General features: G+C 44.9%; 5 non-coding genes across 5 annotated transcripts; all 5 read right to left on the bottom strand.

The window, feature by feature from the left end:
• Window positions 1–5,545: 5,545 nt before the first annotated feature.
• On the bottom strand, window positions 5,546–5,627 carry trnas-cga (transfer RNA serine (anticodon CGA)). Its single transcript has one exon. It is a non-coding gene; the product is annotated as a tRNA-Ser (tRNA).
• A 1,343-nt stretch (window positions 5,628–6,970) lies between these two features.
• trnas-gcu (transfer RNA serine (anticodon GCU)) lies at window positions 6,971–7,052 on the bottom strand. The gene has a single exon. It is a non-coding gene; the product is annotated as a tRNA-Ser (tRNA).
• A 4,076-nt stretch (window positions 7,053–11,128) lies between these two features.
• On the bottom strand, window positions 11,129–11,210 carry trnas-gcu (transfer RNA serine (anticodon GCU)). The gene has a single exon. It is a non-coding gene; the product is annotated as a tRNA-Ser (tRNA).
• A 4,077-nt stretch (window positions 11,211–15,287) lies between these two features.
• Window positions 15,288–15,369, bottom strand: trnas-gcu (transfer RNA serine (anticodon GCU)). The gene has a single exon. It is a non-coding gene; the product is annotated as a tRNA-Ser (tRNA).
• A 4,086-nt stretch (window positions 15,370–19,455) lies between these two features.
• On the bottom strand, window positions 19,456–19,537 carry trnas-gcu (transfer RNA serine (anticodon GCU)). The gene has a single exon. It is a non-coding gene; the product is annotated as a tRNA-Ser (tRNA).
• Window positions 19,538–21,958: the final 2,421 nt, after the last annotated feature.

The raw sequence follows: 21,958 nt of genomic DNA, 5'->3' as shown, positions 1-21,958 counted from the left end.
TATTACTTTGTCTGTCTCGTCTTTGTATATAGCTGAATGTCCCTGACAATTTCATGTTCGTTTTTAAGAACGACATTGGTGCTAATATATACATATATAGCATATAAGGAACACATAAAAGTTTAGTCCATGCTGAAAAGATAAGAAAATCGCCACAACGTTTCATCTTGGAATAAATCTTTACTTGTTGTTTTGCAGCCTACCCATTCTGACCTAACTCCTCCCTTGAAATTCCCTAACAGATAAGGGTACGTAACGGCTCATGCGATGCTCAGTTGCAATTTGTCCCAAAACAAACAAGAACAGCAGCTGAGTGTTTGAGTTTGAACATGCACTGTATTAAAGCAGCTTTTATTTCCATTGACAAATGCTAGATATTCCTACAGAGATTCTCCAGGTGAGTAAGCGATTCCTGTTTCTGTTTCTATTTCTGTTTCATATATATATACAGTATATATATATATGTTACATGTGTCTCTGCAATAGTATAAATGTGTTATACACTATCAGGGGCTGCTTTTTTGTGCACCTCATCTACAACAAGGGTTTTTTTCATTTAGGTTTGTGGACCTTCACCATTTGAGGAAGTGAGTTAGATAAGAAAGTTACAGGTATGGTGAGCAATGACTGACAAAGGCACGTACTGCGTATTCCTTACAGAAGAGTAAGCAATTTGTTCTAAAAAACACCGGCTAAAGTCCAACATCGTTAGCAATCTTATTACTTAAATAGAATTAACATCAATAAACTGTAAGGTGCTGGTACATGCGAGTAGATTTGATCTTCTATTAAACAAAAATGCAATTACAGCTCTAAAAAGGTCAACCTAGACTTCTGTAACAGATCTGTTCAGGTCATCGCTGTTCCTCTGACCTTGTGAGTCTTTGGAATTTTAAACGTGTATTTTGCTTGCCTTTCATGTGGTCTGTGTACAAGTCACTGTGGCGTATGCGGTCCTACACAGCCTTGCTATAGACGTGACGAGCCTCCGCTATGTTGCAATGGAGAACAGGTTCAGTATGGAGCTGCCGAGAAAATTCAGCTGGAAAGCTCGTTGCAGAAAAGCATCGTTATCTGCGTCCAGCTGCAAAGCGTCACTCGTGGGTGCTGAAGAATCGATTTCCAAGGCAGTGGGTCTAGGCGATTTAGAGTGTTAAAGGTCCCAGCGAAAACAAAACAGCGCTGGTCCTTTTTCATGCACGCACGAGAGCAAATGCAAAGGACACCGTAGTCGGCAGGATTTGAGCCTGCGCAGGGAGACCCAAACAGATTTCAAGTTTGTTGCCTTAACCACTCGGCCACGATTAAAGTGAATACGCCAGCTGTTGGCTTCTTGGTACAATCGAACAGGGAGTGCGAGGCGGCGGCGGCGGCAACTTTTTTCAAGTTCGCTCTCCGTTTAAGAAACCTTTTACGCCATACGTGTAAGCAGACACACACCTCAGAGTACTTAAGGGTGGCTTCAAGTTGGAATGATAAAGTCTCCCCGTTCGGACATGAAAATAGAACTTTCTTAGACAGAAAGAAATCAACAACGGAGACATGTGGACGACGATTTCAGTCACTGCACTTTGAATAGCATTTTTACTCGAGTTACAGGAGATGCACGAATGGCCCTTGACCTACGCTCTTACGAATGCCTTGGAACATTCAAAGACAACAGCCCTCAAGTCCTGCGGTTTATTATAATGCTGTTGCCTGTCGAGGCAGTATTTGACTCCGTCCTACCGTTGAGACACGGGGCGTACTGTAAATGAACTGCACCTGACAGCTTTAGAAAAACACCTGGGCTCAGTACGGTGCTGAGAGCTCAGCGTTGCTGTTGTTCTAATTAGCACGCACTGCATCGGATATGACCCGAACTTTTCAATTATTCCGATCAGTAAGTCAACACGTAGTCCACATGAAAGGTAGAAATATTCTCTTGTCTGTCTCTTCCCAGTGGGCAAAAGACGTATAATATACGTCTATTAAACGTATACCTTAGACGTCTAAATGTGGTCTACAATTCGTCTAGAATGAAATTCTAATATACGTCTAAAGTTATACGTCAATTATACGTCTATGTTTAGACGTTCATTATACATAAATGGTTGGAGTTCTATTATACGGATAAATTTAGAGGACTATAATACATATATGGTTGGAGTTCCGGATAACTTTAGAGGTCTATTATACGGATAACTTTAGAGGACTATTATACGTATATGGTTAGAGGTCTATTATACGTATAACTTTAGACGTCTATTATACGTATATGGTTAGAGGTCTATTATACGGATAACTTTAGACGTCTATTATACGTATATGGTTAGAGGTCTATTATACGGATAACTTTAGACGTCTATTATACGTATATGGTTAGAGGTCTATTATACGGATAACATTAGAGGTCTATTATACATCAAAGATAGATTTTATAGGTGTAGAAACAAGTAAATCAAGCCAATGATTAGGTTTAGAAATTTATTCTGAAAATACACATTCACACCTGAAACATACGTATTTCAAATTATACATTGTATACAATCAATCAACAATCAACATATGGGCAATAATCATAAAAAACACAACTAGTCTTAAACTTCAGCTACAAATTCTGGTAACATGGCAATATACAGTATAGTAATGACAAACACAAAACTAATTACATTAACACACTAACTCAAAACCACATTTTGATTCAAATATACATTTTAAAATGTACAACTTCTATATTTCCAAGAAAAAAAATATTACAATGGAAGTTAAGACGATTTTTGTCCACTATTTGCAAACCCTGTCTAATTGTCCTAACAGTTAGAACCAAAAACCTATTATTTTCAGAGTCCAGATCTCCTGGCCCCCTGCCTTGCATATGCATTCTTCAAGTAACACATTGCGTGCTCCTTTATTTCTTTTTCTGTTGATGTAGGGTGGGACTTCAGCACCGCAGCTAGGAGAAAATTATATAATATTACTTCCCAAATAAATGATGATTAATATCTTCTTTAGTATAATCTAAAAAATGAACGGTTTACTAAGCTCAAAGCTGAAATAAATGTATAAAATTTGGCTTGCATCATAGCAGTTGAGCAATAAAGTCTGTCCTAAATAAGAGTACCCAAAGTTTGAAAGTACAACATAGAATAAGAATAAGAGAAACGGCAAAACGATTTTGTGTCATCTTCCCCATTCACACTATTTTATGTGCCATTTTTTTGCTTATTCACGTACTATTTTAATCAAAATAATATTAAGAAAGATCTGTATGTATTCAGATAGTATTATTATTGTTCATCCTTACTCGTCAAAAGAGGATTGCTGAGATATTTGCAGATATACTTCTACGTTTGAAAAACGTGTCCAAAATGGTGACCAACGAATACTAGCAATGCATTGTGGTATATAACCGGAAAATATGCTGGGTTCGATATTTTCTCAACGTATGCGTTTATTAATGTTGTCGATATTATGGTTGAAATTTAACATTGATAATACATCGCGGCTATGTGCCCCCTGCTATGAGCTGATGTGCAATTTTAACGCATGCAGTTAGTAAGGATCGGTCACTGTTGTATGGTATTATATATAATGACATTATGGAATAGGATGGGGACAGGCCTGGCATCACGGGGGGAGGGGGGAATGTCGCCCCTTCAGTTTTGGGCAAAAAGATTTACCTAACTTAATTTGCGCCCTAAAAAAATAGTTGTACTTTGTCAATGGTCAGAAAACACTAAATGACACGAACAGTCACTCAGTCTGTTTGATGGGCAGGAGGGCTATCCGTCCAGGAACTTCACATATCAGTGTCGTTATTGAGTGTCAACATTACGATCCTGTTTGCTCAGGTGGACCGATTCCTTGCAGTAGTTTATCATTATACTTAAAATCGTTATATAACTAGGACTAGTTATAGCAGTCTGTGCTTTCTGTTGGTTTTACAACATTTTTTTCTTAACGATTCAGAACGTCCATGTAGCTGCAAAAATGAACGCTTATGGTACTTTTCGCTCCAGGCAATACAAACCGTGAGAGTGACGAAAAATGTGAAACTGAACTTCATCGCAAATACCAGATTGCTAGTCGTTATCTTCTATCATGAAGCACTAATCAATGGCATAGCTGCGAGATTTCATTTGGGTAGCTGCACCGTACAGCTCCGTTTCAACCGAAATATCACTCCCCCCTCAGAATTTCAGACGCCCCCCTACAGATTTTTCCCCGGGCACCGCGCACTGATGGGGGACGGGGTGTCCAGGAAATGGTATCAACTTTTGTCAAGAAAATAAAAATAGAAACTCTATAGGCACTCAAACATTTTACTGTTTTTTTTCAGGCAGGTGGCAAGACCCCCTCAGCAAAACCCTTGTATGCCAAGCTGTGGGCATTGATTCGTCGAATATACGTATATTTACGGCGAAATTAAGTCTATACGTATATATACATCGCCTCGACGTATAATCAACGTCGAATTGCAACCGTAAAATCAACAACATGAATAAACGCATATATAACGTCGAAAACACATCTAACACAGTGCCTGAGGCTTTTTACTGTATGTATCGTGTGTGCCGCAACTAGGAGTATACGGCACTCTGCACAGTGCACGAAGTAAATTATTTTGGCAGTAATTAATTTATTATATTTACTATATGTATTATACACGTGTAAATTAATTACTGCCAAAATAATTTACTTCGTAATTTACAGTAAAAAGCCTCAGGCACTGTGTTAGATGTGTTATATATGCGTTTATTCATGTCGTCGATTTTACGGTTGCAATTCGACGTTGATTATACGTCTAGGCGACGTATATATACGTATAGACGTAATTTCGCCATAAATATACGTATATTCAACGAATCAATGCCCACTGGGTTGTTTTTATAGAACTGAATGTCCCTGACAATGTACTGTTAGTTTTAATTGAAGAACGGCATCTGTGTTCAAATATACCAGACAAGTTTACGTAACTGCTCATGCAACACTCAGTTGTAATTAGTCAAGAAATAAAGTCGAACAACAGCTGCAAGTTTGATTCTGAACGTATGAGATTGCAGCGCCTTTTACTTCCATTGACAAATGATAGATATTCGAAGAGAGATCCTTCAGACCAGCAAGCAAACCCACGGCTATTTCGGTTTTCTATCTAGGCAACGTTGGTGTCTGCAATAGCATACATGAAAGCGTGATGCAATTTCTGTGGCTACATTTGTTGCACGTCATGCACAGTAAGAGTGTTTCTAACACCAAATACAAAGTCAACAATTAGCGATCACGCCTTCTCCTCAGTTAACCCACTGAAACCCTTGCTCTTAACTGTTCTTTACTGCGTGCTTTACGAGCACCTACATATTGTGTCGGTTCTTTCAGCTTTATTCATTAGGTTTTCAAAGGCATAAGTAGAGCACCAGAGGTGCGAACACAAAGTGTGTGGTTACCTGAAGAATTGATGTCCATGGCAGCAGGGACAAGCGATTTAGCGTTTTTATAGCACAAGGAAAGGAGAAGCGGCACTATGCCTTTTCAGCGCAGGCACAAAGCGACGTGCGGCAGACGCCGTAGTCGGCAGGATTCGAACCTGCGCGGGGAGTCCCCAATGGATTTCGAGTCCATCGCCTTAACCACTCGGCCACGACTACAGCGAGCTCGCCGCTGCCGCATTCCTCCTATAATCTAACACGGAGTGCGAGGTGGCTGCGGAAACTTTTTCAAAGTTGCTCTCCGTTAAAAGAAAATACCTTTCACAAAATACGTGCCGGCAGACAGACACGCCTCAGAGGGTTTAAGGCTGGCTTCACGTTCAAATGATAAAGTCTCCCCGTCCAGATGTCAAAATGCAACTTTGGCAGACAGAACAAACATCAACAAACCACAAATGTGGACAAGGATTTTACAAGCTGCACCACACTGCACTTTCAAAAGCATTTACGTTCGTCTTAGACGCAGGACTTGCCTTTGATTTGCGCGCTTACGAACGCCATGGAAAACGAAACAAAACTAAAGCCCTCAGCTCCTGCACGTGATTATAATGCCGTTACGTGTCGAAGCAGTAATTTACGTCATCCTACCACTGCAACACGGGGAATAGAGAGAAATGAGCACACGCTACGAATCGTCTCAATCAATCCCTAGAGTCGTAAGGCGCATTGAAGGGTGCACCCCCATCATTAATCGTTGCGCCTCTGTGAAAGGAAAGCTCTTGGGCAGTCTTTGAAACAGCTCGGATGAAACACTTGATTGCTTCCATGTGCATCTGGAGCCCACTTCTTATTTTCACTTCACGCCGCCCAAAGCATTTCTAAAACAGGAGATTCGCGTTTGGGAATGCGCCCTGCCCTACAAATAAAACAGGTCTACGGGTCTGAAACCTGCTCCACGGAAAACAGCTCTGTTGCGCTTTTGATCAAAGGGAGATTCGCTGTTCTTACTTTTTGATGACATAACACCCAAAGGGGCTTCTTTGGAGCTGGATTCCAACCAGCATCCTTAAGTTTCTTGGCGGTATCCTTTACAGTCCTCTGTTCGGTCGACAAGGGACTGAAGGGGGCAGCTTTCCTCACACATACAGTGCAATGTACTGTAGTGTTCCCCTTCATTGAATTCGCAGTTCTGCATCAGACCTCTAACTCGTTTCCTTAGCTTGGATTTAAGCCACGAAGCAGGCTTCTACTGTATAAGGAATCACAAACTATTTGAGAGGCCACCATCCCAGGGGGAACTGACAAAGTCTATCCCTAAACACCTAGCGCGGTCTCTCGAGAGACTGTCAAAAATCGCTTTCTCCGTTTGCGTTGCAAGTAAGTGAAAACGCGGTCTCAACCCAGAGCCACTTGGCAGCAGCGACACGAAAATACCGTTACTGTTACTGCTCGATACCGACGTTAGCCTACTATACCATGTTCAGCCACCGCTAGAAAATGCACGGCTCTAGAACCGGAGCAAACGACAGGAGGGCCAACGCCGAACGGGCACACATGGAGCGCGACGAGAATGGGATTCGAACCCATGCGTGCGGAGCACAATGGATTAGCAGTCCATCGCCTTAACCACTCGGCCACCTCGTCGAGGGATCTGGGCTGTCCGGACATGGGTTGGCGCGCTCCAGATGATCTTTTTCTTTTTTTTCCCCCGTACTCGAGGGTCATTTTCCTGTTCCACATGCGATTTCAACATTTTCCTTGGGAGATGTCAAGCCAGCAAGCCACTGCTGTGGTTCAGTGGCCAGTGTGGAGTTCAGTGGCCCTGTTGTACACAGAAAGCACATTGAGCTCCTTGGACATGAAAAGTTCCAGATAAAAGCCATTTGTCACCCTTTCTCTTGGTGTTGATGTTGCTATTATATGTAAAGGTGGCAACTTGCTCAGCGAGCAGGCGGAGCACACACCGAATGCAGATGTGTCTGAGTGGTGTGTCCAAGTGGCTGTCAAAGGACAGCTCTCCTGGGGCGCCGTGGCTTAGTTGCTTAAGGTGCCTGTCTAGTAAACAGGAGACCCTGGCTCCGAATCCCAGCGGTGCCTTTTTTGTTCTGTCTTCTCGAACAGAACTGGTCATTATGGACAACCGCCTACGGCTAGACTTAATTAAATGCAAGCATTCATTTCCTGTCTTGAACAACTTGTTTTTCTTATAATGGATGCAACTTGCAAAACATGAAATACAAACCTTGCTAATCAGCACTCGCGGCTGGCAAAAAAAAAAAGAAGTCAGCAATGTTTTTTTCTTTAACCTTAACCCTTCTAATGGAGAAGAGTTAAACGACCGAGTCTATGCAGCTTAAACGGTGCGCACGTCGGGTTCTTAGCTGAAAGGGTGGTAAATCACGCTCACCCCAGTCCTTAATCTTTTAAAGAGGATACAGAATTGAACCTAGTCGCCACATCACATACATCCTGATCAATGATAAAAAGGTAACATCTATCCTCGCTCCAAAGTAAATCTCACGTTGAGGGCATATTTGTTTTCAATTTACCATGAGTCGGGCTCGGCTGCACAGAGGCGAGAGCAGAGCAATGAGGTCACGGGGACAGGGGAGTCACACGCTGGCTGTTTGAACACGCGGAAGATCACTGAGGGATCCACAGTATGTGCACCCTCCGTGCGCCATCAGTCCGCACTCCGGACTCTGAATCCTGCCATCCGAGTTAAGATCTCGGCGGAACCTGAGGCGCAGTTCCTTCTTAAAACGTAATCTGGTGAGCATTTCTAGAATCGTACTTGTATAGATGCAGCCTTTAATGTGTTGCTAGGTTAAAATTGATGACTTCTTGAACTTCAGTAGGCAACTGCCCTCTTGATTTCGGATTTAATTTCTTTATTACAGGGGCACTTTTATGAAGACAGAGTCATGTTCAGGTACTTTGCTTGATGGAGGAAGCTCATTTCGGACTCTGTGATCTGCTCACCTGGAAAGGTCTGCTGTACTACTACAAGAGAGAAGTAGAGTCTGGAAGAAGGGACAATTTTATGATGCTTTGGAAGATAATGTTTTTTTTTCTTTGAAATCGAAATGAATTAGAATATCAGTGCAAAAGACAGACTCTTGGTTTGGTTTAAAGAGATATGGTTTTAAAACAGACAAAATGTAGAAAACAGGTGTTTCTCACTTTTGGTAAAGAATGGACCGGGGGTAATATTTTACTAGTTGCAGTGCTGATCTCACTGGGTTACAGTCCTGCAGTGTCACACCGGGGCCAGTGGCGCAATGGATAACGCGTCTGACTACGGATCAGGAGATTGCGGGTTGGACTCCTGCCTGGCTCGGGTCGTTTTTAAACGCATCGGGCTACTCCCTAAGTAGTCTGTGCTACTTACTGCATTGCAATCGTACCCAGTAAGAGATTTCCTTCATGTAAATGAACTGCACCTGACAGCTTTAGAAAAACACCTGGGCTCAGTACGGTGCTGAGAGCTCAGCGTTGCTGTTCTAATTAGCACGCACTGCATCGGCTATGAGCCCGAACTTTTCAATTATTCCGATCAGTAAGTCAACACGTAGTCCACATGAACGGTAGAAATATTCTCTTGTCTGTCTCTTGTTTGTATAGAACTGAATATCCCTGACAATGTACTGTTAGTTTTAATTGAAGAACGGCACCTGTGTTCAAATATACCAAACAAGTTTATGTAACTGCTCATGCGACACTCAGTTGTAATTAGTCAAGAAATAAAGTCGAACAACAGCTGCGGGTTTGATTCTGAACGTATGAGATTGCAGCGCCTTTTACTTCCATTGACAAATGACAGAGATTCGAAGAGAGATCCTTCAGACCAGCAAGCAAACCCACGGCTATTTCGGTTTTCTATCTAGGCAACGTTGGTGTCTGCAATAGCATACATGAAAGCGTGATGCAATTTCTGTGGCTACATTTGTTGCACGTCATGCACAGTAAGAGTGTTTCTAACACCAAATAAAAAGTCAACAATTAGCGATCACGCCTTCTCCTCAGTTAACCCACTGAAACCCTTGCTGTTAACAGTTGTTTACTGCGTGCTTTAGGAGCACCTACATATCGTGTCGGTTCTTTCAGCTTTATTCATTAGGTTTTCAAAGGCATAAGCAGAGCACCAGAGGTGCGAAGGCAAAGTGTGTGGTTATCTGAAGAATTGATGTCCATGGCAGCGGGGCCAAGCGATTTAGCGTTGTTATAGTACCAGGAAAGGAGAAGCGGCACTTCGCCTCTGCCGCGCAGGCACAACGCGACGTGCGGCAGACGCCGGAGTCGGCAGGTTTTGAACCTGCGCGGGGAAGCCCCAACGCATTTCGAGCCCATCGCCTTAACCACTCGACAACGACAAAAGCGAGCCCGCCGCCGCCGCATTCCTCCTATAATCAAACACGGACTGCGAGGTGGCTGCGGATACCTTTTTAAAGTTGCTCTCCGTTAAAAAGAAAATACCTTTCACAAGATACGTGCCGGCAGACAGACACGCCTCAGAGGGTTTAAGGCTGGCTTCACGTTCAAATGATAAAGTCCCCCCGTCCGGATGTCAAAATGCAACTTTGGCAGACAGAACAAACATCAACAAACCACAAATGTGGACAAGGATTTTACAAGCTGCACCACACTGCACTTTCAAAAGCATTTACGTTCGTCTTAGACGCAGGACTTGCCTTTGATTTGCGCGCTTACGAACGCCATGGAAAACGAAACAAAACTAAAGCCCTCAGCTCCTGCACGTGATTATAATGCAGTTACGTGTCGAAGCAGTAATTTACGTCATCCTACCACTGCAACACGGGGAATAGAGAGAAATGAGCACACGCTACGAATCGTCTCAATCACTCCCTAGAGTCGTAAGGCGCATTGAAGGGTGCACCCCCATCATTAATCGTTGCGCCTCTGTGAAAGGAAAGCTCTTGGGCAGTCTTTGAAACAGCTCGGATGAAACACTTGATTGCTTCCATGTGCATCTGGAGCCCACTTCTTATTTTCACTTCACGCCGCCCAAAGCATTTCTAAAACAGGAGATTCGCGTTTGGGAATGCGCCCTGCCCTACAAATAAAACAGGTCTACGGGTCTGAAACCTGCTCCACGGAAAACAGCTCTGTTGCGCTTTTGATCAAAGGGAGATTCGCTGTTCTTACTTTTTGATGACATAACACCCAAAGGGGCTTCTTTGGAGCTGGATTCCAACCAGCATCCTTAAGTTTCTTGGCGGTATCCTTTACAGTCCTCTGTTCGGTCGACAAGGGACTGAAGGGGGCAGCTTTCCTCACACATACAGTGCAATGTACTGTAGTGTTCCCCTTCATTGAATTCGCAGTTCTGCATCAGACCTCTAACTCGTTTCCTTAGCTTGGATTTAAGCCACGAAGCAGGCTTCTACTGTATAAGGAATCACAAACTATTTGAGAGGCCACCATCCCAGGGGGAACTGACAAAGTCTATCCCTAAACACCTAGCGCGGTCTCTCGAGAGACTGTCAAAAATCGCTTTCTCCGTTTGCGTTGCAAGTAAGTGAAAACGCGGTCTCAACCCAGAGCCACTTGGCAGCAGCGACACGAAAATACCGTTACTGTTACTGCTCGATACCGACGTTAGCCTACTATACCATGTTCAGCCACCGCTAGAAAATGCACGGCTCTAGAACCGGAGCAAACGACAGGAGGGCCAACGTCGAACGGGCACACATGGAGCGCGACGAGAATGGGATTCGAACCCATGCGTGCGGAGCACAATGGATTAGCAGTCCATCGCCTTAACCACTCGGCCACCTCGTCGAGGGATCTGGGCTGTCCGGACATGGGTTGGCGCGCTCCAGATGATCTTTTTCTTTTTTTTCCCCCGTACTCGAGGGTCATTTTCCTGTTCCACATGCGATTTCAACATTTTCCTTGGGAGATGTCAAGCCAGCAAGCCACTGCTGTGGTTCAGTGGCCAGTGTGGAGTTCAGTGGCCCTGTTGTACACAGAAAGCACATTGAGCTCCTTGGACATGAAAAGTTCCAGATAAAAGCCATTTGTCACCCTTTCTCTTGGTGTTGATGTTGCTATTATATGTAAAGGTGGCAACTTGCTCAGCGAGCAGGCGGAGCACACACCGAATGCAGATGTGTCTGAGTGGTGTGTCCAAGTGGCTGTCAAAGGACAGCTCTCCTGGGGCGCCGTGGCTTAGTTGCTTAAGGTGCCTGTCTAGTAAACAGGAGACCCTGGCTCCGAATCCCAGCGGTGCCTTTTTTGTTCTGTCTTCTCGAACAGAACTGGTCATTATGGACAACCGCCTACGGCTAGACTTAATTAAATGCAAGCATTCATTTCCTGTCTTGAACAACTTGTTTTTCTTATAATGGATGCAACTTGCAAAACATGAAATACAAACCTTGCTAATCAGCACTCGCGGCTGGCAAAAAAAAAAAGAAGTCAGCAATGTTTTTTTCTTTAACCTTAACCCTTCTAATGGAGAAGAGTTAAACGACCGAGTCTATGCAGCTTAAACGGTGCGCACGTCGGGTTCTTAGCTGAAAGGGTGGTAAATCACGCTCACCCCAGTCCTTAATCTTTTAAAGAGGATACAAAATTGAACCTAGTCGCCACATCACATACATCCTGTTCAACGATAAAAAGGTAACGTCTATCCTCACTCCAGAGTCAATCTCACGTTGAGGGCATACTTTTTTCCACTTTACCATGAGTCGGGCTCGGCTGCACAGAGGCGAGAGCAGAGCAATGAGGTCACGGGGACAGGGGAGTCACACGCTGGCTGTTTGAACACGCGGAAGATCACTGAGGGATCCACAGTATGTGGACCCTCCGTGCGCCATCAGTCCGCACTCCGGACTCTGAATCCTGCCATCCGAGTTAAGATCTCGGCGGAACCTGAGGCGCAGTTCCTTCTTAAAACGTAATCTGGTGAGCATTTCTAGAATCGTACTTGTATAGATGCAGCCTTTAATGTGTTGCTAGGTTAAAATTGATGACTTCTTGAACTTCAGTAGGCAACTGCCCTCTTGATTTCGGATTTAATTTCTTTATTACAGGGGCACTTTTATGAAGACAGAGTCATGTTCAGGTACTTTGCTTGATGGAGGAAGCTCATTTCGGACTCTGTGATCTGCTCACCTGGAAAGGTCTGCTGTACTACTACAAGAGAGAAGTAGAGTCTGGAAGAAGGGACAATTTTATGATGCTTTGGAAGATAATGTTTTTTTTTCTTTGAAATCGAAATGAATCAGAATATCAGTGCAAAAGACAGACTCTTGGTTTGGTTTAAAGAGATATGGTTTTAAAACAGACAAAATGTAGAAAACAGGTGTTTCTCACTTTTGGTAAAGAATGGACCGGGGGTAATATTTTACTAGTTGCAGTGCTGATCTCACTGGGTTACAGTCCTGCAGTATCACACCGGGGCCAGTGGCGCAATGGATAACGCGTCTGACTACGGATCAGGAGATTGCGGGTTGGACTCCTGCCTGGCTCGGGTCGTTTTTAAACGCATCGGGCTACTCCCTAAGTAGTCTGTGCTACTTACTGCATTGCAATCGTACCCAGTAAGAGATTTCCTTCATGTAAATGAACTGCACCTGACAGCTTTAGAAAAACACCTGGGCTCAGTACGGTGCTGAGAGCTCAGCGTTGCTGTTCTAATTAGCACGCACTGCATCGGCTATGAGCCCGAACTTTTCAATTATTCCGATCAGTAAGTCAACACGTAGTCCACATGAACGGTAGAAATATTCTCTTGTCTGTCTCTTGTTTGTATAGAACTGAATGTCCCTGACAATGTACTGTTAGTTTTAATTGAAGAACGGCACCTGTGTTCAAATATACCAGACAAGTTTATGTAACTGCTCATGCGACACTCAGTTGTAATTAGTCAAGAAATAAAGTCGAACAACAGCTGCGGGTTTGATTCTGAACGTATGAGATTGCAGCGCCTTTTACTTCCATTGACAAATGACAGAGATTCGAAGAGAGATCCTTCAGACCAGCAAGCAAACCCACGGCTATTTCGGTTTTCTATCTAGGCAACGTTGGTGTCTGCAATAGCATACATGAAAGCGTGATGCAATTTCTGTGGCTACATTTGTTGCACGTCATGCACAGTAAGAGTGTTTCTAACACCAAATAAAAAGTCAACAATTAGCGATCACGCCTTCTCCTCAGTTAACCCACTGAAACCCTTGCTGTTAACAGTTGTTTACTGCGTGCTTTAGGAGCACCTACATATCGTGTCGGTTCTTTCAGCTTTATTCATTAGGTTTTCAAAGGCATAAGCAGAGCACCAGAGGTGCGAAGGCAAAGTGTGTGGTTATCTGAAGAATTGATGTCCATGGCAGCGGGGCCAAGCGATTTAGCGTTGTTATAGTACCAGGAAAGGAGAAGCGGCACTTCGCCTCTGCCGCGCAGGCACAAGGCGACGTGCGGCAGACGCCGGAGTCGGCAGGTTTTGAACCTGCGCGGGGAAGCCCCAACGCATTTCGAGCCCATCGCCTTAACCACTCGACCACGACAAAAGCGAGCCCGCCGCCGCCGCATTCCTCCTATAATCAAACACGGACTGCGAGGTGGCTGCGGATACCTTTTTAAAGTTGCTCTCCGTTAAAAAGAAAATACCTTTCACAAGATACGTGCCGGCAGACAGACACGCCTCAGAGGGTTTAAGGCTGGCTTCACGTTCAAATGATAAAGTCCCCCCGTCCGGATGTCAAAATGCAACTTTGGCAGACAGAACAAACATCAACAAACCACAAATGTGGACAAGGATTTTACAAGCTGCACCACACTGCACTTTCAAAAGCATTTACGTTCGTCTTAGACGCAGGACTTGCCTTTGATTTGCGCGCTTACGAACGCCATGGAAAACGAAACAAAACTAAAGCCCTCAGCTCCTGCACGTGATTATAATGCCGTTACGTGTCGAAGCAGTAATTGACGTCATCCTACCACTGCAACACGGGGAATAGAGAGAAATGAGCACACGCTACGAATCGTCTCAATCACTCCCTAGAGTCGTAAGGCGCATTGAAGGGTGCACCCCCATCATTAATCGTTGCGCCTCTGTGAAAGGAAAGCTCTTGGGCAGTCTTTGAAACAGCTCGGATGAAACACTTGATTGCTTCCATGTGCATCTGGAGCCCACTTCTTATTTTCACTTCACGCCGCCCAAAGCATTTCTAAAACAGGAGATTCGCGTTTGGGAATGCGCCCTGCCCTACAAATAAAACAGGTCTACGGGTCTGAAACCTGCTCCACGGAAAACAGCTCTGTTGCGCTTTTGATCAAAGGGAGATTCGCTGTTCTTACTTTTTGATGACATAACACCCAAAGGGGCTTCTTTGGAGCTGGATTCCAACCAGCATCCTTAAGTTTCTTGGCGGTATCCTTTACAGTCCTCTGTTCGGTCGACAAGGGACTGAAGGGGGCAGCTTTCCTCACACATACAGTGCAATGTACTGTAGTGTTCCCCTTCATTGAATTCGCAGTTCTGCATCAGACCTCTAACTCGTTTCCTTAGCTTGGATTTAAGCCACGAAGCAGGCTTCTACTGTATAAGGAATCACAAACTATTTGAGAGGCCACCATCCCAGGGGGAACTGACAAAGTCTATCCCTAAACACCTAGCGCGGTCTCTCGAGAGACTGTCAAAAATCGCTTTCTCCGTTTGCGTTGCAAGTAAGTGAAAACGCGGTCTCAACCCAGAGCCACTTGGCAGCAGCGACACGTAAATACCGTTACTGTTACTGCTCGATACCGACGTTAGCCTACGTTCAGCCACCGCTAGAAAATGCACGGCTCTAGAACCGGAGCAAACGACAGGAGGGCCAACGCCGAACGGGCACACGTGTCAGACATGGAGCGTGACGAGAATGGGATTCGAACCCAGGCGTGCAGAGCACAATGGATTAGCAGTCCATCGCCTTAACCACTCGGCCACCTCGTCGAGGGATCTGGGCTGTCCGGACATGGGTTGGCGCGCTCCAGATGATCTTTTTCTTTTTTTTCCCCCGTACTCGAGGGTCATTTTCCTGTTCCACATGCGATTTCAACATTTTCCTTGGGAGATGTCAAGCCAGCAAGCCACTGCTGTGGTTCAGTGGCCAGTGTGGAGTTCAGTGGCCCTGTTGTACACAGAAAGCACATTGAGCTCCTTGGACATGAAAAGTTCCAGATAAAAGCCATTTGTCACCCTTTCTCTTGGTGTTGATGTTGCTATTATATGTAAAGGTGGCAACTTGCTCAGCGAGCAGGCGGAGCACACACCGAATGCAGATGTGTCTGAGTGGTGTGTCCAAGTGGCTGTCAAAGGACAGCTCTCCTGGGGCGCCGTGGCTTAGTTGCTTAAGGTGCCTGTCTAGTAAACAGGAGACCCTGGCTCCGAATCCCAGCGGTGCCTTTTTTGTTCTGTCTTCTCGAACAGAACTGGTCATTATGGACAACCGCCTACGGCTAGACTTAATTAAATGCAAGCATTCATTTCCTGTCTTGAACAACTTGTTTTTCTTATAATGGATGCAACTTGCAAAACATGAAATACAAACCTTGCTAATCAGCACTCGCGGCTGGCAAAAAAAAAAAGAAGTCAGCAATGTTTTTTTCTTTAACCTTAACCCTTCTAATGGAGAAGAGTTAAACGACCGAGTCTATGCAGCTTAAACGGTGCGCACGTCGGGTTCTTAGCTGAAAGGGTGGTAAATCACGCTCACCCCAGTCCTTAATCTTTTAAAGAGGATACAAAATTGAACCTAGTCGCCACATCACATACATCCTGTTCAACGATAAAAAGGTAACGTCTATCCTCACTCCAGAGTCAATCTCATGTTGAGGGCATACTTTTTTCCACTTTACCATGAGTCGGGCTCGGCTGCACAGAGGCGAGAGCAGAGCAATGAGGTCACGGGGACAGGGGAGTCACACGCTGGCTGTTTGAACACGCGGAAGATCACTGAGGGATCCACAGTATGTGGACCCTCCGTGCGCCATCAGTCCGCACTCCGGACTCTGAATCCTGCCATCCGAGTTAAGATCTCGGCGGAACCTGAGGCGCAGTTCCTTCTTAAAACGTAATCTGGTGAGCATTTCTAGAATCGTACTTGTATAGATGCAGCCTTTAATGTGTTGCTAGGTTAAAATTGATGACTTCTTGAACTTCAGTAGGCAACTGCCCTCTTGATTTCGGATTTAATTTCTTTATTACAGGGGCACTTTTATGAAGACAGAGTCATGTTCAGGTACTTTGCTTGATGGAGGAAGCTCATTTCGGACTCTGTGATCTGCTCACCTGGAAAGGTCTGCTGTACTACTACAAGAGAGAAGTAGAGTCTGGAAGAAGGGACAATTTTATGATGCTTTGGAAGATAATGTTTTTTTTTTTCTTTGAAATCGAAATGAATCAGAATATCAGTGCAAAAGACAGACTCTTGGTTTGGTTTAAAGAGATATGGTTTTAAAACAGACAAAATGTAGAAAACAGGTGTTTCTCACTTTGGTAAAGAATGGACCGGGGGTAATATTTTACTAGTTGCAGTGCTGATCTCACTGGGTTACAGTCCTGCAGTGTCACACCGGGGCCAGTGGCGCAATGGATAACGCGTCTGACTACGGATCAGGAGATTGCGGGTTGGACTCCTGCCTGGCTCGGGTCGTTTTTAAACGCATCGGGCTACTCCCTAAGTAGTCTGTGCTACTTACTGCATTGCAATCGTACCCAGTAAGAGATTTCCTTCATGTAAATGAACTGCACCTGACAGCTTTAGAAAAACACCTGGGCTCAGTACGGTGCTGAGAGCTCAGCGTTGCTGTTCTAATTAGCACGCACTGCATCGGCTATGAGCCCGAACTTTTCAATTATTCCGATCAGTAAGTCAACACGTAGTCCACATGAACGGTAGAAATATTCTCTTGTCTGTCTCTTGTTTGTATAGAACTGAATGTCCCTGACAATGTACTGTTAGTTTTAATTGAAGAACGGCACTTGTGTTCAAATATACCAGACAAGTTTATGTAACTGCTCATGCGACACTCAGTTGTAATTAGTCAAGAAATAAAGTCGAACAACAGCTGCGGGTTTGATTCTGAACGTATGAGATTGCAGCGCCTTTTACTTCCATTGACAAATGACAGAGATTCGAAGAGAGATCCTTCAGACCAGCAAGCAAACCCACGGCTATTTCGGTTTTCTATCTAGGCAACGTTGGTGTCTGCAATAGCATACATGAAAGCGTGATGCAATTTCTGTGGCTACATTTGTTGCACGTCATGCACAGTAAGAGTGTTTCTAACACCAAATAAAAAGTCAACAATTAGCGATCACGCCTTCTCCTCAGTTAACCCACTGAAACCCTTGCTGTTAACAGTTGTTTACTGCGTGCTTTAGGAGCACCTACATATCGTGTCGGTTCTTTCAGCTTTATTCATTAGGTTTTCAAAGGCATAAGCAGAGCACCAGAGGTGCGAAGGCAAAGTGTGTGGTTATCTGAAGAATTGATGTCCATGGCAGCGGGGCCAAGCGATTTAGCGTTGTTATAGTACCAGGAAAGGAGAAGCGGCACTTCGCCTCTGCCGCGCAGGCACAAGGCGATGTGCGGCAGACGCCGGAGTCGGCAGGTTTCGAACCTGCGCGGGGAAGCCCCAACGCATTTCGAGCCCATCGCCTTAACCACTCGACCACGACAAAAGCGAGCCCGCCGCTGCCGCATTCCTCCTATAATCAAACACGGACTGCGAGGTGGCTGCGGATACCTTTTTAAAGTTGCTCTCCGTTAAAAAAAAAATACCTTTCACAAGATACGTGCCGGCAGACAGACACGCCTCAGAGGGTTTAAGGCTGGCTTCACGTTCAAATGATAAAGTCCCCCCGTCCGGATGTCAAAATGCAACTTTGGCAGACAGAACAAACATCAACAAACCACAAATGTGGACAAGGATTTTACAAGCTGCACCACACTGCACTTTCAAAAGCATTTACGTTCGTCTTAGACGCAGGACTTGCCTTTGATTTGCGCGCTTACGAACGCCATGGAAAACGAAACAAAACTAAAGCCCTCAGCTCCTGCACGTGATTATAATGCCGTTACGTGTCGAAGCAGTAATTGACGTCATCCTACCACTGCAACACGGGGAATAGAGAGAAATGAGCACACGCTACGAATCGTCTCAATCACTCCCTAGAGTCGTAAGGCGCATTGAAGGGTGCACCCCCATCATTAATCGTTGCGCCTCTGTGAAAGGAAAGCTCTTGGGCAGTCTTTGAAACAGCTCGGATGAAACACTTGATTGCTTCCATGTGCATCTGGAGCCCACTTCTTATTTTCACTTCACGCCGCCCAAAGCATTTCTAAAACAGGAGATTCGCGTTTGGGAATGCGCCCTGCCCTACAAATAAAACAGGTCTACGGGTCTGAAACCTGCTCCACGGAAAACAGCTCTGTTGCGCTTTTGATCAAAGGGAGATTCGCTGTTCTTACTTTTTGATGACATAACACCCAAAGGGGCTTCTTTGGAGCTGGATTCCAACCAGCATCCTTAAGTTTCTTGGCGGTATCCTTTACAGTCCTCTGTTCGGTCGACAAGGGACTGAAGGGGGCAGCTTTCCTCACACATACAGTGCAATGTACTGTAGTGTTCCCCTTCATTGAATTCGCAGTTCTGCATCAGACCTCTAACTCGTTTCCTTAGCTTGGATTTAAGCCACGAAGCAGGCTTCTACTGTATAAGGAATCACAAACTATTTGAGAGGCCACCTTCCCAGGGGGAACTGACAAAGTCTATCCCTAAACACCTAGCGCGGTCTCTCGAGAGACTGTCAAAAATCGCTTTCTCCGTTTGCGTTGCAAGTAAGTGAAAACGCGGTCTCAACCCAGAGCCACTTGGCAGCAGCGACACGTAAATACCGTTACTGTTACTGCTCGATACTGACGTTAGCCTACTATACCATGTTCAGCCACCGCTAGAAAATGCACGGCTCTAGAACCGGAGCAAACGACAGGAGGGCCAACGCCGAACGGGCACACGTGTCAGACATGGAGCGCGACGAGAATGGGATTCGAACCCATGCGTGCAGAGCACAATGGATTAGCAGTCCATCGCCTTAACCACTCGGCCACCTCGTCGAGGGATCTGGGCTGTCCGGACATGGGTTGGCGCGCTCCAGATGATCTTTTTCTTTTTTTTCCCCCGTACTCGAGGGTCATTTTCCTGTTCCACATGCGATTTCAACATTTTCCTTGGGAGATGTCAAGCCAGCAAGCCACTGCTGTGGTTCAGTGGCCAGTGTGAAGTTCAGTGGCCCTGTTGTACACAGAAAGCACATTGAGCTCCTTGGACATGAAAAGTTCCAGATAAAAGCCATTTGTCACCCTTTCTCTTGGTGTTGATGTTGCTATTATATGTAAAGGTGGCAACTTGCTCAGCGAGCAGGCGGAGCACACACCGAATGCAGATGTGTCTGAGTGGTGTGTCCAAGTGGCTGTCAAAGGACAGCTCTCCTGGGGCGCCGTGGCTTAGTTGCTTAAGGTGCCTGTCTAGTAAACAGGAGACCCTGGCTCCGAATCCCAGCGGTGCCTTTTTTGTTCTGTCTTCTCGAACAGAACTGGTCATTATGGACAACCGCCTACGGCTAGACTTAATTAAATGCAAGCATTCATTTCCTGTCTTGAACAACTTGTTTTTCTTATAATGGATGCAACTTGCAAAACATGAAATACAAACCTTGCTAATCAGCACTCGCGGCTGGCAAAAAAAAAAAAGAAGTCAGCAATGTTTTTTTCTTTAACCTTAACCCTTCTAATGGAGAAGAGTTAAACGACCGAGTCTATGCAGCTTAAACGGTGCGCACGTCGGGTTCTTAGCTGAAAGGGTGGTAAATCACGCTCACCCCAGTCCTTAATCTTTTAAAGAGGATACAAAATTGAACCTAGTCGCCACATCACATACATCCTGTTCAACGATAAAAAGGTAACGTCTATCCTCACTCCAGAGTCAATCTCACGTTGAGGGCATACTTTTTTCCACTTTACCATGAGTCGGGCTCGGCTGCACAGAGGCGAGAGCAGAGCAATGAGGTCACGGGGACAGGGGAGTCACACGCTGGCTGTTTGAACACGCGGAAGATCACTGAGGGATCCACAGTATGTGGACCCTCCGTGCGCCATCAGTCCGCACTCCGGACTCTGAATCCTGCCATCCGAGTTAAGATCTCGGCGGAACCTGAGGCGCAGTTCCTTCTTAAAACGTAATCTGGTGAGCATTTCTAGAATCGTACTTGTATAGATGCAGCCTTTAATGTGTTGCTAGGTTAAAATTGATGACTTCTTGAACTTCAGTAGGCAACTGCCCTCTTGATTTCGGATTTAATTTCTTTATTACAGGGGCACTTTTATGAAGACAGAGTCATGTTCAGGTACTTTGCTTGATGGAGGAAGCTCATTTCGGACTCTGTGATCTGCTCACCTGGAAAGGTCTGCTGTACTACTACAAGAGAGAAGTAGAGTCTGGAAGAAGGGACAATTTTATGATGCTTTGGAAGATAATGTTTTTTTTTCTTTGAAATCGAAATGAATCAGAATATCAGTGCAAAAGACAGACTCTTGGTTTGGTTTAAAGAGATATGGTTTTAAAACAGACAAAATGTAGAAAACAGGTGTTTCTCACTTTTGGTAAAGAATGGACCGGGGGTAATATTTTACTAGTTGCAGTGCTGATCTCACTGGGTTACAGTCCTGCAGTATCACACCGGGGCCAGTGGCGCAATGGATAACGCGTCTGACTACGGATCAGGAGATTGCGGGTTGGACTCCTGCCTGGCTCGGGTCGTTTTTAAACGCATCGGGCTACTCCCTAAGTAGTCTGTGCTACTTACTGCATTGCAATCGTACCCAGTAAGAGATTTCCTTCATGTAAATGAACTGCACCTGACAGCTTTAGAAAAACACCTGGGCTCAGTACGGTGCTGAGAGCTCAGCGTTGCTGTTCTAATTAGCACGCACTGCATCGGCTATGAGCCCGAACTTTTCAATTATTCCGATCAGTAAGTCAACACGTAGTCCACATGAACGGTAGAAATATTCTCTTGTCTGTCTCTTGTTTGTATAGAACTGAATGTCCCTGACAATGTACTGTTAGTTTTAATTGAAGAACGGCACCTGTGTTCAAATATACCAGACAAGTTTATGTAACTGCTCATGCGACACTCAGTTGTAATTAGTCAAGAAATAAAGTCGAACAACAGCTGCGGGTTTGATTCTGAACGTATGAGATTGCAGCGCCTTTTACTTCCATTGACAAATGACAGAGATTCGAAGAGAGATCCTTCAGACCAGCAAGCAAACCCACGGCTATTTCGGTTTTCTATCTAGGCAACGTTGGTGTCTGCAATAGCATACATGAAAGCGTGATGCAATTTCTGTGGCTACATTTGTTGCACGTCATGCACAGTAAGAGTGTTTCTAACACCAAATAAAAAGTCAACAATTAGCGATCACGCCTTCTCCTCAGTTAACCCACTGAAACCCTTGCTGTTAACAGTTGTTTAC

Source organism: Lepisosteus platostomus, unplaced genomic scaffold, assembly GCF_059453375.1.
Source record: "Lepisosteus platostomus isolate fLepPlt1 unplaced genomic scaffold, fLepPlt1.hap1 Scaffold_73_H1, whole genome shotgun sequence".
Classification (NCBI taxonomy): domain Eukaryota; kingdom Metazoa; phylum Chordata; class Actinopteri; order Semionotiformes; family Lepisosteidae; genus Lepisosteus; species Lepisosteus platostomus.
This window is presented reverse-complemented; position numbering and strand designations above follow the sequence as displayed.